The sequence below is a fragment of the Carcharodon carcharias genome, chromosome 15 (assembly GCF_017639515.1).
Source record: "Carcharodon carcharias isolate sCarCar2 chromosome 15, sCarCar2.pri, whole genome shotgun sequence".
NCBI lineage: Eukaryota > Metazoa > Chordata > Chondrichthyes > Lamniformes > Lamnidae > Carcharodon > Carcharodon carcharias.
In genome coordinates, this window is record NC_054481.1 from 60165517 (window position 1) to 60180941 (window position 15425).

General features: G+C 46.4%; 2 protein-coding genes across 4 annotated transcripts in view; both read left to right on the forward strand.

Moving 5' to 3' along the window:
- LOC121288002 (ADP-ribosylation factor-binding protein GGA1-like) overlaps positions 1-454 on the forward strand; it is a 33909-nt gene extending 33455 nt beyond the window's left edge. For all 3 annotated transcript variants that reach the window (XR_005945290.1, XR_005945291.1, XR_005945289.1), the window contains one exon: positions 134-454. The gene's annotated coding sequence lies outside the window, so the exon portion shown is untranslated. The remainder of the gene's footprint in view (positions 1-133) is intronic.
- A 2510-nt stretch (positions 455-2964) lies between these two features.
- Positions 2965-15425, forward strand: part of cog7 (component of oligomeric golgi complex 7) — a 94215-nt gene continuing 81754 nt past the window's right edge. Inside the window, exon 1 of the mRNA XM_041206935.1 lies at positions 2965-3341. The gene's annotated coding sequence lies outside the window, so the exon portion shown is untranslated. The remainder of the gene's footprint in view (positions 3342-15425) is intronic.

Sequence of the window (15425 nt, forward strand, 5' to 3'; positions counted from 1 at the left end):
TTAATTGAAACCCTCGGAAAAGGTTTTTCCAACTCTGCACTCGTGATTATGATGGCTATACCATTGATGGTTGTGCCTTCAGCTGTCTAGGTTCTATGCGCTGGAATTCACTTCTTATTCCTTTCTCCTTTAGGATGCTCCTTAAAACCTACCTCTATAACCAAGCATTTGGTTCAGCTGTCCTAATGTCTCCTTTGGCTTGGTATCAATTTATTTTCTGATTACACTCCTGTGAAGTGCCTTGGGACTTTTACTGCATTAAATGCACTATATGAATGTAGGTCGTTATAATATGCACCTCCTGTTCGTGGTACTTGGGCAGTATGCTGTAACAGAGCCATGTAATTTTAAGTTATGTGAACTGGTGGTTTTATGCTTTACTTTGGTATACTGTTGACAAAATCTGTTTTAATATTTCTATCTGCTGAGAGTAAAATAAATCTTTTAAAACTTATCAGTTTTTTTGTACATTCTTGTCCTCCTTTACAACCTCCAGGACCTACAGGTTATAGGTATTCCAGATTCCCAGTAATGTGTATCCACACTGGCTGATGGGAGATGTTTTGTGTGCTGGGTAGGCCAGTAACTTTCAACATGTTCTATCCACAGTAATGCCAACCCCATTGACTCATAAATTGAGACAAATTCTTAAAAATGAAGAGATTTAATATAAACATTGTTTTTCAAACATAAACCAATATAGATTGACAGTTGGTTTCAAACCTCATTAGTGGCTTATTTAATCCCTTAACAGGTTAAACTCTTTACAAAATCTATATTACTGTATTTAAAAATGATTTATAAAAATTTTTTTGAAAATCCTACTTGTTTTCCCACGTGTTAAAGAAGGATCATCTCTGTCACCACAGTCACTGTTGGCTGAAACAACTACCTCCTTATAGGATGAAATCTAACCCATGTGTCACAGCTTAATGCATTAATACATTAAAAATACCTATAACTACAGTGAAGTAACTGTTATCAACTGTAAATTTGAGTTATTCTAAATTTGGTAGTGGCAGTTAATATTTAAGTTAATTGTCAGGAACCGGAGCATAGTGGTTATCTTATGGGGCGAGTAATCCAGGGACATAGATTAATACTATAGAGACATGAATTCAAATCCCTCCACAGCAACTGGAGAATTTAGATTCAATAAATCTGGAATAAAACATGTAAAAATCCATCTGGTTCACTAATACCCTTTAGGGAAGAAAACTGCTGTCCTTATTACTTTGTGACTCCAGACTCAGCAGGGTTGTTGACACTTAATTGCCCTCTGAAATGGCCTAGCAAGCCAAAAAAATGTCGAGTAAGAATAAAATCAGGTGGACCAAGCTAGGCACCCGATATGACAAAGGCACACCCTGTCTTGTTGACCTGCATAGTTCTCCTGTCAAAATTGTGAGAGCTATACCACAGACTAGTTTGCAACACTGAATCATACCTTATAGCCCAGGCCATATCCCAGACTCCATCACCAACCAGTGATGTGCCATAGGGTACAGTGGTATACAGTCTGGAGGGAGTGGTCCTAAGTGTCCTCACCATTGATTCCAGATCCATGAAGTATAATGGCACCCAGTCAAACATGGGCAAGGAAACCTCCTGCTGATTACCACCTACCTCCATGCTGAACAACACTTGGAAGAAGCAGTGAGCAAGAATGTACTTAGGGTAGGGGCCTACAATATCCATTAGAAAAAGGGGCTTGGTATCGCCACCTCAAGTACAGATTTGCCAGACTGACTCTGTAGCATATGGTGAGAGAGTGAACACAAGGGACAAAAGTAACTTGACCTCATTCCCACCAATGCATCTGTCCATTGGTAGGAGTGATTACCAAAATTTCGTGCGGAGACAAAGTTAAATGGGACAGATGTGGAAACAGGTCTAGCAGCTCATAACTGGGCATGCATGAGGTGCTGTTGGACATCAGCAGCAGTGGAACTATATTCCACCACAATCAGAAAATTTCATGGCCCTGTCTTTTCCTCACCCTACCCTTACCATTAAGCCTAGGTCAATGAAGAGTGCAGGACAGCATGCCAGCTAGGAGCACCACCAGGCACACCTAAAAATAACATACAAACCTGGTGAAGATACCAACCAGCACTATATGCATGCTAAAAGTTTTAGCAGCATCCTATAATTGTAGCTAAGTGATCCAATAATCAAGGACCAGATCAAAGCTCTGCAGTCCTGCCACATCCAATCATGAATGGCGGTGAACAATAAATAATTATTGGGAGTAGGAGGCTCCTTGAATTGTCCCATCTGCAATGAGGGGGAGCCTGGAGTATATATATTCTGGTACACATTAAAGTAGCTTGGCCTAAATAACCAAGTGGTTATGGTACTGGGTTTGTAACCCCAAGATCATGGGTTCAAATCTCACAATGGTAAACTATGAAACAATGTAACTTCATCTGAATAGGAACAGATGGAAACGTGCTTGTACTCGAAATAGTTACACATTAAAGTATTGCAACTGTGTGGACAGGCTGGATAATCCATAGCGTCTTTTTCTCTCAATTATTAATCATATGTATGTACATTTTTATTCGTTTATGGGGTATGGACGTTGTTGGCATTGGGTACTTTACCCTGAAGTGGAGAAAGGGAAATCAGCTAAAGCTCCTGCTTTTGACCCGTGTTCTGGGGACGGGGCCGCTGTTGGAAAGGCCCTTAGCCTCCAGTGGACCCCTTGTTTGATTTCGGTTTGCTAATTGTCAAGCTGCGCTGTTTATATCACGTTCAATGGGGAATATGTCCTTCTCAAGATGGCGACCGAATGGTCCCAAAGGTTACTTTACGGCGTGTGATTTGCGACTGTGACCGGGTGCGATCCACTTTCCGGTTGCGTGGCGGTGGAGCTGCGGTTTTTCCCTGTTTTCGTCGCTGAGTTTTCGTTTTATTTACGGGGCGGGAGCCGAGCCCGGGGACAGGTACCAAGTCGCGTTATTCAGTTCTCACCGGGCTGGCATTGGAATTCGGGTTTTGGGATTTCGGGTGCAAAATCTAAGTAGGCCATTCTGCCCATCGCACCTGCTCCGGCTCTTTGGCGAGCTCACTATTAAACTCACTGTCATTAACGTCAGCCTGGCGCCGTGCGCAGCGTTCTCCAGTTCATAGGCGGTGACTTCAAGACCCAATCCAGGGACTAGAGCACAAAATCCAGGCGGATATTCCCTGCAGTGCTGAGGGAGTGCCGCGCCGTCAGGGGATCGGCGCCGCCGAGGGAGCGCTGCTGGAGGGGCAACACTGAGGAAGTGTTGCACTGTTGGAAGAGTCGCCTTTCAGATAAGGCATTTAAACCAAGGCCCCATCTGCCCCCTCAGGTAGATGTTAAAGATCGCATGGCCGCTCTTCCAAGAGGAGCACAGGAGCTCTTCCTGGTATCCTGCACCAACGTCGTTAAAACTGAATACCTGGTCATTGTCACATTGCTGTTTGTGGAATTGGCTGCTGCTGTTTCCTACATTACAGCAGTAGTTGCAATTCGGAAGAGGGTTGTAGAAGTGGAAGCCTTTTGTTTCAATTTTTTTCGTCTTGAAATATTTATCAATTTCTTCTTAGGCTAATACTTTTAGGAAAGATTGAACAGGCTGGGGCTCTTTTCTCTAGAAAAGAGAAGGTTGAGGGTAACCTAATAGATTTTAAATTATTGAAGGGGTTAGATTGGGGGAGACCAAAACTCAGGGCCATAAATATAAGATAGTCACCAATAAAACCAGTAGGGAAAACTTCATTTACGATGATGAGGTGATGAATTGAATATTAACATACAGCTAGATGTGCATCTGGGTGAAGTTGGGAAGAAAAGGTCATACTGATAAGGTTTGATGAAGTCGGATGGGAGGAGGGTCATGTGGAGCATAAACAGATAACTGGACTAGTTGGGTTGAAAGGCCTGTTTCTGTGCTGTAAATTATGTAACTCTGTGTAAAAGTAATTATGAAACCTACTTTGCCTGCTGTTTCTGCCCAGACATTCTGTGTCCTGACAATCTTCCACTGAAAACAACTTTCCCTAACCTCACCCTTATTCTTGCAGTGATGTCTGGTTAGGGCTCACCAACTAACAGTTGGATATTAAAGATACCACAGTGTGATTGAGAGGAGCTGGCCATTCTAAGTAACTATGACCGTGGTAAACACCCTTGCCCTTCTCAACTGCAGTTGACCACACCATAGGAACATGGGACTTAGGAGTAGGCCATTCAGCCCTTGAAGCCTGCACCACTATTCAATAAGACCATGGCTGATTTGGTTGTGTCTCAACTCCAGTTTGCCATCTGCCCCCAACCCTTGACTCCCTTAACTATCAAAAGTCTGTCTAATTCTGCCTTGAATAAATCCAGTGCCACCTTCCTGCAATGCTTGTCTATCATTGTCCATTGGGACTGCAATCACCTGGTTCCATATGAATTAGGAACAGGAGAAGGCCATTTGGCCCTTTGAGCCTGCTCGGCCATTCAATAATATCATGGTTGATCTGATTGTGGCCTCAGCTGCACATTTCCGCCTACCCTGATATCCTTTCACTCCTTCTTAGTAAAGAATCGATCTACCTCTGCCTTAAAAATATTCAACGACCCTGGCTCCTCCACTCTTTGGAGAAAAGAGCCCCAAATGCACTCGACCCACTAGAAGAAAAAGTCTCTCATGTTAGGGGAAGATGAGGAGAAATCTCTTATATTTAAACTGTGTCCCCTAGTTCTTGTTCCCCTCATAGGAGCTTATGTGTTTCAATAAGATTCTCTCTTATTCTTATAAGCTTCAATGGATAAAGGCCCAGCTTGTTCAACCTTTCCTCGTAAGATAACTCCCCATGCGAGGTATCAGCCCAGTGAGCCTTCGCTGAACTGCTTCTGAGCAATTATACCCTTTCTTAAATAAGGAGACCAAAAATTCAACACAGTACTCCAGATATGGTCTCATCAACACCTTGTACAACTGTAGAAAGACGTCCTTAGGGTCTTAAGAGATAGCCAATGAGGTAGTTGATGCGCTGGAGTTAATTACATGAAATTTGCTAGATTCTGGAAAAGTTCCATTAGATTGGAAAGTAGCAAACATAATTCCTTTAGTCAAGAAGGGAGGGAGGCATAAAACAGGAAACTATAGGCCAGTTAGCTTGACATCTGTCGTGGGAAAGCTATTAGAATTGATCATTAAGGAGGTTATAGCTGGGCACTTAGAGCTCAAGGCAATTGTGAAGAGTCAGCATGGTTTTATGAAAGGAAAATCATGTTTAACCAATTTATTGGGTTTTTTTTTGAAGGAGTAACATGCGCAGTGGATAAAGGGGAGCCTGTAGATGTACTGTACTTGGATTTCCAAAAAGCATTTGATAAGGTGCCATATCAAAGTTTATAATGGAAAATAAAAGCACATGGTGTAGGGGTAAAATATTAGCATGGATAGAAGATTGGCTGGTTGGCAGAAAGCAGAGAGTATGCATAAATGGGTCTTTTTCTGATTGGCAGGATGTGACAAGTGGAGTCCCACAGGGTCTGTACTTGGGCCTCAACTTTTTACAATTTAAATCAATGACATAGATGAGGGGAGTGAAGACGTAGCTAAATTTGCAGATGACAAAGATAGGTAGGAAAGTATGTTGTGAAGAGGACATGAGGTTGCAGATGGCTATAGATAGGTTGAGTGAGTGGGCAAAGATCTGGCAAATGGAGTTTAATGTGAGAAAATGTGAAGCTGTTCACTTTGGCAGGAAGAACAAAAAGGCACAGAGTACTACTTAAATGGAGAATGGCTACATAATTCTCAGGTGCAGAGGGATCTAGGTGTTCTAGTGCATGAGTCACAAAAAGTTAGTATGCAGGTACAGCAAGTAATTAAGAAGGCTAATAGAATGTTATCCTTTATTACGAGAAGGATTGAACATAAAAGTAAGGATGTTATGCTTCAGTTATGCAGGGCATTGGTGAGACCACATTTCTATTGTGTGCAGTTTTGGTCTCCTTATTTAGGGAAGGATGTAAATTCATTAGAGGTGGTTCAAAGGAGGTTTACTGGATTGATATCTGGAATGAGTGGGTTATCTTATGTGGAAAGGTTGGACAGACTAGGCTTGTTTCCACTGGAGTTTAGAAAAGTGAGGGGTGATTTGGTTGAAATATACAAGATCCTAAACAGCTTTGACAAGGTAGATGTGGAAAGGATATTTCCTCTTATGGGTGAGTCCAGGACTAGGGGGCATTGTTTTAAAATTAGGGGTCGCCCTTTAAGGACAGAGATGAGAATTTTTTTTTCCTCAGGGTTGGAATTCCTGAGACTTTGGAGTTCTCTGCCTCAGAAGGTGGTGGAGGCAGGGTCATTGAATATTTTCAAGGCAGAGGTGGATAGATTCTTGTTAGGCAAGGGAGTCAAAGGTTATTGGGGTTAGATGGGAATATGGAAATCGCAACACAAGATCATCAACCATGATCTTATTGAATGGCAGAGCAGGCTCGAGGGGCCAAATGGTCTACTCTTGTTCCTATTTCTTATGTTATGTTTTACTTTTATATTCCATTCCCCTTGCAATAAACAACAACATTCCATTTGCCTTCCTAATCACTTACTGTACCTGCATACTACTTTTTGTGATTCATGTGATTCACACCCAGGTCCCTCTGTACCACCATGTTCTGCAATTTCTCTCCATTTAATAATACTCTGCTTTTCTATTCTTCCTGCCAAAGTGGACAAGTACATATTTCCTCACATTTTACTCCATTTGCCAAATTTTTGCTCACTCAAACTATTGATACGATCCCTAGCCAGACCCTGGGATGTGGGGGGAGATCCAGGCAGGGACCAATCATGTTTTGTTTAAAGTAGATGAGATTCAAGATGTTTACCAAGTGAATAAAGTCACAAGATTCCATGGGTTTTGAACAAAGAAAAATAAACTTTACCACACAAGGTCAGAACGATAAAACAGTTTACAAATCTGTCTTATACTCTAACATTCAGCGTAAGTTTGAAGACTGATTTTTCAACACCTTACCCAGGCGTTTGTCACATTGTGAGCCAACAAATCTAGCTGAAACTTCATCTTTCTCACAAGGGTTTCCAACCTCCACATTTGAAGATCCTGTGTTGGAATTCTCTCCAAATGTCGCTTCCAGTCGGACTGCTTTAACAATGGCCCGCCTCACAAGGTTTCAATCTCACCTTCTGCAAATTTATTCCCCCTGGATCCCTGCATACACTGGAACATTAGCTTACAAGCACATTTTCAGATCTGTGGCCGTGCCAAGCAGAACACCACTGCTCCAAAGGGGTATCTTTGCCCCAGTGGCCCTTTTTACTTAAATTCTGCTCCCTGCAACCCTTTCTCTAACTTTTTAACTTAACTGGGACCTCTGCCTGCCCCTGTCTTTGTGGCATTTATTGCCTGACAGACTCCCTGAAACTAACTGCTTCAAGAAGAGCTGTTCACTGACCCTTGAACTGATTTGGTGACCTATCACAACACTGCAAGAGGGCCTTTGTTACTAGGCAGGAACTAGTGTAACAAGCATTGGAACATTCTGTACCTCAAATGTTACAATCTCCATAGACTGCTAATTTAGCACCCAGTGACCCAAGAATTGATTTTATAACACTATATCTGTTTGCAGACTCCTTATGTCCTCTTCACAGCTTACTTTCCTACCTATCCTTGAGTCATCAGCAAATTTAGCAAGCATACATTCAAGCCCTTCATCCAAGTCATTGATATAAATTGTATATAGTTGAGGCCCCAGCACTAATGCCTGGGACACTCCACTCGTCGTATCTTGTCAACCCAAAAATGACCCATTTATGCCTACTTTCTGCTTCCTGTAAGCTAATCAATCCTCTATCCATGCTAACTATTGCCCCGTACGCCATGAGCTCTTCTTTTGCATAGTTACCTTTTAATGTGGCACCTTGTCCAATGCCTTCTGGAGATCTAAGTTCACAGGTTTCCCTTTATCCACGTTGCTTGTTATTCCCCAAAGAACCCTAATGAATTAGTCAAACATGATTTCCATTTCACAAAACCATGTTGACTCTGCCTGATTGTATTGAGATTTTCTAAGTGCCCGGCTATAACCTCCTTAATAATAGATTCCAATATGTTCCCTCTAACATGTTAAGCTAACTGGCCTGTTAGTTTCCTACTTTCTCTCTCTTGCCTTTGTTGAATAGTGGAGTCACATTTGCTATTTTCTAATCTGATGGGACCTTTCCAGAATCTAAGGAATTTTGGAAAATTAAAAGCATCTACAATTTTAGCAGCCACTTCTTTTAAGACCCTAGGATGAAATCCAGCAGGACCAGTGGACTTGTCAGCTTTTAGTTCTAATTTAGTTCCTGGTTGATTGTAATTGTTTTAAGTTCCTCCCTTCCTTTCACCTGTTGATTCGCGCATATTTCTGGAATATTATTTGTATCCTCTACAAGACAGACAATAAATATCTGTTCAGTTTGTCCACCATTTCATATTTTCTTTTGTTAATTCCCCAGACTCACTCTGTAGAGAGCCAATGTTCACTTTACTTACTCTTTTCCTTTTTAAATATTTGTAGAAACTCTTATCATTTGTTTTTATATTTCTAGCTAGCTTTCCCTTGTACTCTAATTTCTCCTGTCTTATTAATATTTTTGTCATTATTTTCTTTATATTCAGTCCAATCTTCTGACCTGCCACTCATCTTTGTGGAATTGTACACTTTTTCTTTCAATTTGATATCTTTAACTTCCTTAGTTAGTCAGGGATGGTGGCTCCTTCCTTTAGAGTCTATCTTTCTCACTGGAATGTATCTTCTTAAATGTTTGCCACTGCAGCTCTACTGACCTATCCCTTAACCTAATTTCCCAGTTCACTTTAACCAGCTCTGTCTTCATGCCCTCATAATTAACTTCATTTAAGTTTAAAACACTTGTCTTAGGTCCAGTCTTCTTTCCCTCAAATTGAATGTGAAATTCAATTATGATCACTGATATCTAGGGGCACCTTCACTATAACGTAATTAACTAATCCTTTCTCATTGCGCATTGGGTGAGCTGCTACATGAACCATAAATGTTAGAATGCAGGTACAGCAAGTGATTAGGATGGCAAATGGAATGATGGCATTTATTGCAAGGGAAATGGAACATAAAAGTAGGGAAGTTTTACTGCAGCTTTATAGGGCCTTGGTGAGCCCACATTTGGAGTGCTGTGTATAGTTTTGGTCTTCTTACTTGAAAAAGGATATAATTGCATTTGAAGCAGTTCAGAGATGGTTCACTCAATTCTTTCCTGGGATAAGGGTCTTATCTTATGAAGAAATGTTGAACAGGTTGGGCCTATACCCTTTAGAGTTTAGAAGAATGAGGCGATCTTATTGAAACATAGAAGATCCTGAGGGGACTTGATAGCGTTGATACCAGGAGGATGTTTGCATTTGTGGGGGAGACTAGAACTAGGGGACACAGTCAAAGAATAAGAGGTCTCTTTTAAGATGGAGGTGAGGAGAAATTTTTTCTGAGGGTCATTAGCATGTGAAACTCTCTTACCCAGAAAGCAGTGGCGGCTGGGTCATTGAATTTATTCATGATAAGGTTAAACAGATTTTTGATAGACAAGGGAGTCGTGGTTATGGGGGGCAGACAGGAAAGTGGAGTTGAGATCACTCATGATCTTATTGAATGGTGGAACAGACTCAAAGGGCTGAATGGCCTACTGCTCCTAAGTCCGATGTTCCTGTCACTAGATCTAGTATAACCTGCTCTCTGGTTGGCTCTTGAATGTGCTGTTCTGAGAAACTATCCCAAAAACTCTCTTATGAACTCATCATCCAGGTTACCTTTGCCAATCTGATTCATCCAATCAATATTTAGATTGAAATCGCTCATGCTTATCGCCATACCTTTCTCACAAGTTCCCATTATTTCTTCCTGTATAATTCATCCTATAGTGTGGTTCCTGTTGGGGGACCTATAAACAACTCATACAAGTGACTTCCCTTTACTATTTCTTACCTCTACCCAAACTGATTTGACTTCTTGATCTCCAAGACTAAGGTCGTCTCACTCTATTGTACCAATGTCATCCTTAATTAACTCCACCTTTTCCCGGCTTGCTATCCTTCCTAAATTTCATGTACCCTTGAATCTTCACGTCCTAGCCTTTGTCATCCTGCAGCTGTCTCTGTCTAATGGCTATCAGATCATTCATATTTATTTCTAGTTGCACTGTCGTTTCACCTGTTTTGTTATGAATGCTACATGCGTTCAGATACAGAGCCTTTAGTTCTGTCTTTTTAGTATTTTTGTAACCTCTAGCCTTACCTGCTGGTGCACTCTTAGGTTTGTACACTCTGTGCCTTTCTGCCATGCTCTGATTATCATTTCCCTTATTCCTACATTGCTCTCTTGCTTTGCCTTATCCTTATTTAATTTATCACATCCTCCTGAACTTGATCCCTCACCGCCAGCCCCCCCCGCCAACAATTTAGTTTAAAGCCCTCTCTACTGACCTAGTTATACGACTTCCCAGAACACTGGTCTCAGCTCTTCAGGTGAACACCGTTCCAGTAGTACTGGTTACATTGCTCCATGAATTGAAACTATTTCTCCCACACCAATCTTTGAGCCAGCATTTAACACTCTAATCTGATTTACCCTACACCGATGTGCTCCTGGCTCAAGTAGTAACCCAGAGACTATTACCATTGAGGTTCTGCTTTTTAATTTAGCCCCTAGTTGCTTATATCCCCTAAGCAGAACCTCTTTCCTAGTTCTAACTATGCCGTTGGTATCTACGTGGACCATGACCACTGGACCCTTCCCCTCCCACTGCAAGTTGCTCTCCAGCCCAGAGCACAATGTGCCGAAGAAGCTCTGAAGAAGGGTCATATAGACTTGAGATGTTAACTCTGTTACTTTCCCCACAGATGCTGCTAGACCTGCTGCGTTTTTCCAACATGTTCTGTTTTTGGTCCAGATGTCCTGAACCCTGGCAACAGGCAGGCAACACAGCCATCTGGACTCTCACTCTTGGCTGCAGAAAAACTGTGTCTATCCTCTCACTATACTGCTCCCTGCTATCACTATCTATCTTTCTCTCTCTCTCTCTCTTTTTTCTCTCTCACTTTTTTCTCACTTTTTTCTCTCTCTTTTCTCTCTCTTTTTTTCTCTCTCTCTTTTTTCTCTCTCTTTTTTCTCTCTCTTTTTTCTCTCTCTTTTTCTCTCTCTTTTTTCTCTCTCTCTTTTTTCTCTCTCTCTCTCGCTCTCTTTCTCTCACACTCTCTTTCTCTCACACTCTCTTTCTCTCGCTCTCTCGCTCTCTCTCTCGCTCTTTCTCTCGCTCTTTCTCTCGCTCTTTCTCTCGCTCTTTCTCTCGCTCTTTCTCTCGCTCTTTCTCTCGCTCTTTCTCTCGCTCTTTCTCTCGCTCTTTCTCTCGCTCTTTCTCTCGCGCTCTCTCTCTCGCTCTCTCTCTCACTCTCTCTTTCTCTCACTCTTTCTCTCGCTCTCTCTCTCTCGCTCTCTCTCTCTCTCTCTCTCGCTCTCTCTCTCTCTCGCTCTCTCTCTCGCTCTCTCTCTCGCTCTCTCTCGTGCTCTCACTCGCTCTCTCTCGCTCTCTCTCGCTCTCTCTCGCTCTCTCTCGCTCTCTCTCGCTCTCTCTCGCTCTCTCTCGCTCCCTCTCGCTCCCTCTCGCTCCCTCTCGCTCCCTCTCGCTCCCTCTCGCTCTCTCTCGCTCTCTCTCGCTCTCTCTCGCTCTCTCTCTCGCTCTCTCTCTCGCTCTCTCTCTCGCTCTCTCTCTCGCTCTCTCTCTCGCTCTCTCTCTCGCTCTCTCTCTCGCTCTCTCTCTCGCTCTCTCTCGCTCTCTCTCTCGCTCTCTCTCTCGCTCTCTCTCTCGCTCTCTCGCTCTCTCTCTCGCTCTCTCTCTCGCTCTCTCTCTCGCTCTCTCTCTCGCTCTCTCTCTCGCTCTCTCTCTCGCTCTCCCTCTCGCTTTCTCTCGCTCTCCCTCTCTTTCTCTCGCTCTCGCTCTCCCTTTCTCTCGCTCTCCCTTTCTCTCGCTCTCCCTTTCTCTCGCTCTCCCTTTCTCTCGCTCTCCCTTTCTCTCGCTCTCCCTTTCTCTCGCTCTCCCTTTCTCTCGCTCTCCCTTTCTCTCGCGCTCCCTTTCTCTCGCGCTCCCTTTCTCTCGCGCTCCCTTTCTCTCGCGCTCCCTTTCTCTCGCGCTCCCTTTCTCTCGCGCTCCCTTTCTCTCGCGCTCCCTTTCTCTCGCGCTCCCTTTCTCTCGCGCTCCCTTTCTCTCGCGCTCCCTTTCTCTCGCGCTCCCTTTCTCTCGCGCTCCCTTTCTCTCGCGCTCCCTTTCTCTCGCGCTCCCTTTCTCTCGCGCTCCCTTTCTCTCGCGCTCCCTTTCTCTCGCGCTCCCTTTCTCTCGCGCTCCCTTTCTCTCGCGCTCCCTTTCTCTCGCGCTCCCTTTCTCTCGCGCTCCCTTTCTCTCGCTCTCCCTTTCTCTCGCGCTCCCTTTCTCTCGCGCTCCCTTTCTCTCGCGCTCCCTTTCTCTCGCGCTCCCTTTCTCTCGCGCTCCCTTTCTCTCGCGCTCCCTTTCTCTCGCGCTCCCTTTCTCTCGCGCTCCCTTTCTCTCGCGCTCCCTTTCTCTCGCGCTCCCTTTCTCTCGCGCTCCCTTTCTCTCGCGCTCCCTTTCTCTCGCGCTCCCTTTCTCTCGCGCTCCCTTTCTCTCGCGCTCCCTTTCTCTCGCGCTCCCTTTCTCTCGCGCTCCCTTTCTCTCGCGCTCCCTTTCTCTCGCGCTCCCTTTCTCTCGCGCTCCCTTTCTCTCGCGCTCCCTTTCTCTCGCGCTCCCTTTCTCTCGCGCTCCCTTTCTCTCGCGCTCTCTCTCGCTCTCGCTCTCTCTCGCTCTCGCTCTCTCTCGCTCTCGCTCTCTCTCGCTCTCGCTCTCTCTCTCGCGCTCTCTCTCGCGCTCTCTCTCGCGCTCTCTCTCGCGCTCTCTCTCGCGCTCTCTCTCGCGCTCTCTCTCGCGCTCTCTCTCGCGCTCTCTCTCGCGCTCTCTCTCGCTCTCTCGCGCTCTCTCGCGATCTCTCGCGATCTCTCGCGCTCTCTCGCGCTCTCTCGCGCTCTCTCGCGCTCTCGCGCCCTCGCTCTCTCGCGCTTTCGCGCTCTCGCGCTCTCTCGCTCTCTCTCGCGCTCTCTCGCGCTCTCTCCCGCTCTCTCCCGCTCTCTCCCGCTCTCTCCCTCTCTCGCGCTCTCGCGCTCTCTCGCGCTCTCTCGCGCTCTCTCGCGCTCTCTCGCGCTCTCTCTCGCGCTCTCTCGCGCTCTCTCGCGCTCTCTCGCGCTCTCTCGCGCTCTCTCTCGCTCTCTCTCGCTCTCTCTCGCGCTCTCTCGCGCTCTCTCGCGCTCTCTCGCGCTCTCTCGCGCTCTCTCGCGCTCTCTCGCGCCCTCTCGCGCCCTCTCGCGCCCTCGCTCTCTCGCGCCCTCGCTCTCTCGCTCTCTCGCTCTCTCGCTCTCTCGCTCTTTGCCTCTCTCGCTCTTTGCCTCTCTCCCTCTCTCCCTCTCTCCCTCTCTCCCTCTCTCCCTCTCTTCCTCTCTTCCTCTCTCCCTCTCTTCCTCTTTCCCTCTCTTCCTCTCTCTCTCGCTCTTTCTTTTGCTCTCTTTTTCTCTTTTTCCCTTTCTTTCTCTCCCTCTCTCCCTCTCTCCCTTTCTCTCGCTCTCCCTCTCCCTTTCTCTCTCTCTCCCTCTCCCTTTCTCTCGCTCTCCCTCTCCCTTTCTCTCCCTCTCCCTTTCTCTCCCTCTCCCTCTCCCTTTCTCTCGCTCTCCCTTTCTCTCGCTCTCCCTTTCTCTCGCTCTCCCTTTCTCTCGCTCTCCCTTTCTCTCGCTCTCCCTTTCTCTCGCTCTCCCTTTCTCTCGCTCTCCCTTTCTCTCGCTCTCCCTTTCTCTCGCTCTCCCTTTCTCTCGCTCTCCCTTTCTCTCGCTCTCCCTTTCTCTCGCTCTCCCTTTCTCTCGCTCTCCCTTTCTCTCGCTCTCCCTTTCTCTCGCTCTCCCTTTCTCTCGCTCTCCCTTTCTCTCGCTCTCCCTTTCTCTCGCTCTCCCTTTCTCTCGCTCTCCCTTTCTCTCGCTCTCCCTTTCTCTCGCTCTCCCTTTCTCTCGCTCTCCCTTTCTCTCGCTCTCCCTTTCTCTCGCTCTCCCTTTCTCTCGCTCTCCCTTTCTCTCGCTCTCCCTTTCTCTCGCTCTCCCTTTCTCTCGCTCTCCCTTTCTCTCGCTCTCCCTTTCTCTCGCTCTCCCTTTCTCTCGCTCTCCCTTTCTCTCGCTCTCCCTTTCTCTCGCTCTCCCTTTCTCTCGCTCTCCCTTTCTCTCGCTCTCCCTTTCTCTCGCTCTCCCTTTCTCTCGCTCTCCCTTTCTCTCGCTCTCCCTTTCTCTCGCTCTCCCTTTCTCTCGCTCTCCCTTTCTCTCGCTCTCCCTTTCTCTCGCTCTCCCTTTCTCTCGCTCTCCCTTTCTCTCGCTCTCCCTTTCTCTCGCTCTCCCTTTCTCTCGCTCTCCCTTTCTCTCGCTCTCCCTTTCTCTCGCTCTCCCTTTCTCTCGCTCTCCCTTTCTCTCGCTCTCCCTTTCTCTCGCTCTCCCTTTCTCTCGCTCTCCCTTTCTCTCGCTCTCCCTTTCTCTCGCTCTCCCTTTCTCTCGCTCTCCCTTTCTCTCGCTCTCCCTTTCTCTCGCTCTCGCTCTCCCTTTCTCTCGCTCTCCCTCTCCCTTTCTCTGGCTCACCCTCTCTCTTTCTCTGGCTCACCCTCTCTCTTTCTCTGGCTCACCCTCTCTCGCTCTCCGTTTCTCTCGCTCTCCGTTTCTCTCGCTCTCCGTTTTTCTCGCTCTCCGTTTCTCTCGCTCTCCCTTTCTCTCGCTCTCCCTTTCTCTCGCTCTCCCTTTCTCTCGCTCTCCCTTTCTCTCGCTCTCCCTTTCTCTCGCTCTCCCTTTCTCTCGCTCTCCCTTTCTCTCGCTCTCCCTTTCTCTCGCTCTCGCTCTCGCTTTCTCTTTCTCTCGCTCTCCCCCTGTCTTTCTCTCTCTCTCCCCCTCTCTTTCTCTCGCTCTCCCCCGTCTTTCTCTCGCTCTCCCCCGTCTTTCTCTCGCTCTCCCCCTGTCTTTCTCTCGCTCTCCCCCTGTCTTTCTCTCGCTCTCCCCCTGTCTTTCTCTCGCTCTCCCCCTGTCTTTCTCTCGCTCTCCCCCTGTCTTTCTCTCGCTCTCCCCCTGTCTTTCTCTCGCTCTCCCCCTGTCTTTCTCTCGCTCTCCCCCCTGTCTTTCTCTCGCTCTCCCCCTGTCTTTCTCTCGCTCTCCCCCTGTCTTTCTCTCGCTCTCCCCCTGTCTTTCTCTCGCTCTCCCCTGTCTTTCTCTCGCTCTCCCCCTGTCTTTCTCTCGCTCTCCCCCGTCTTTCTCTCGCTCTCCCCCTGTCTTTCTC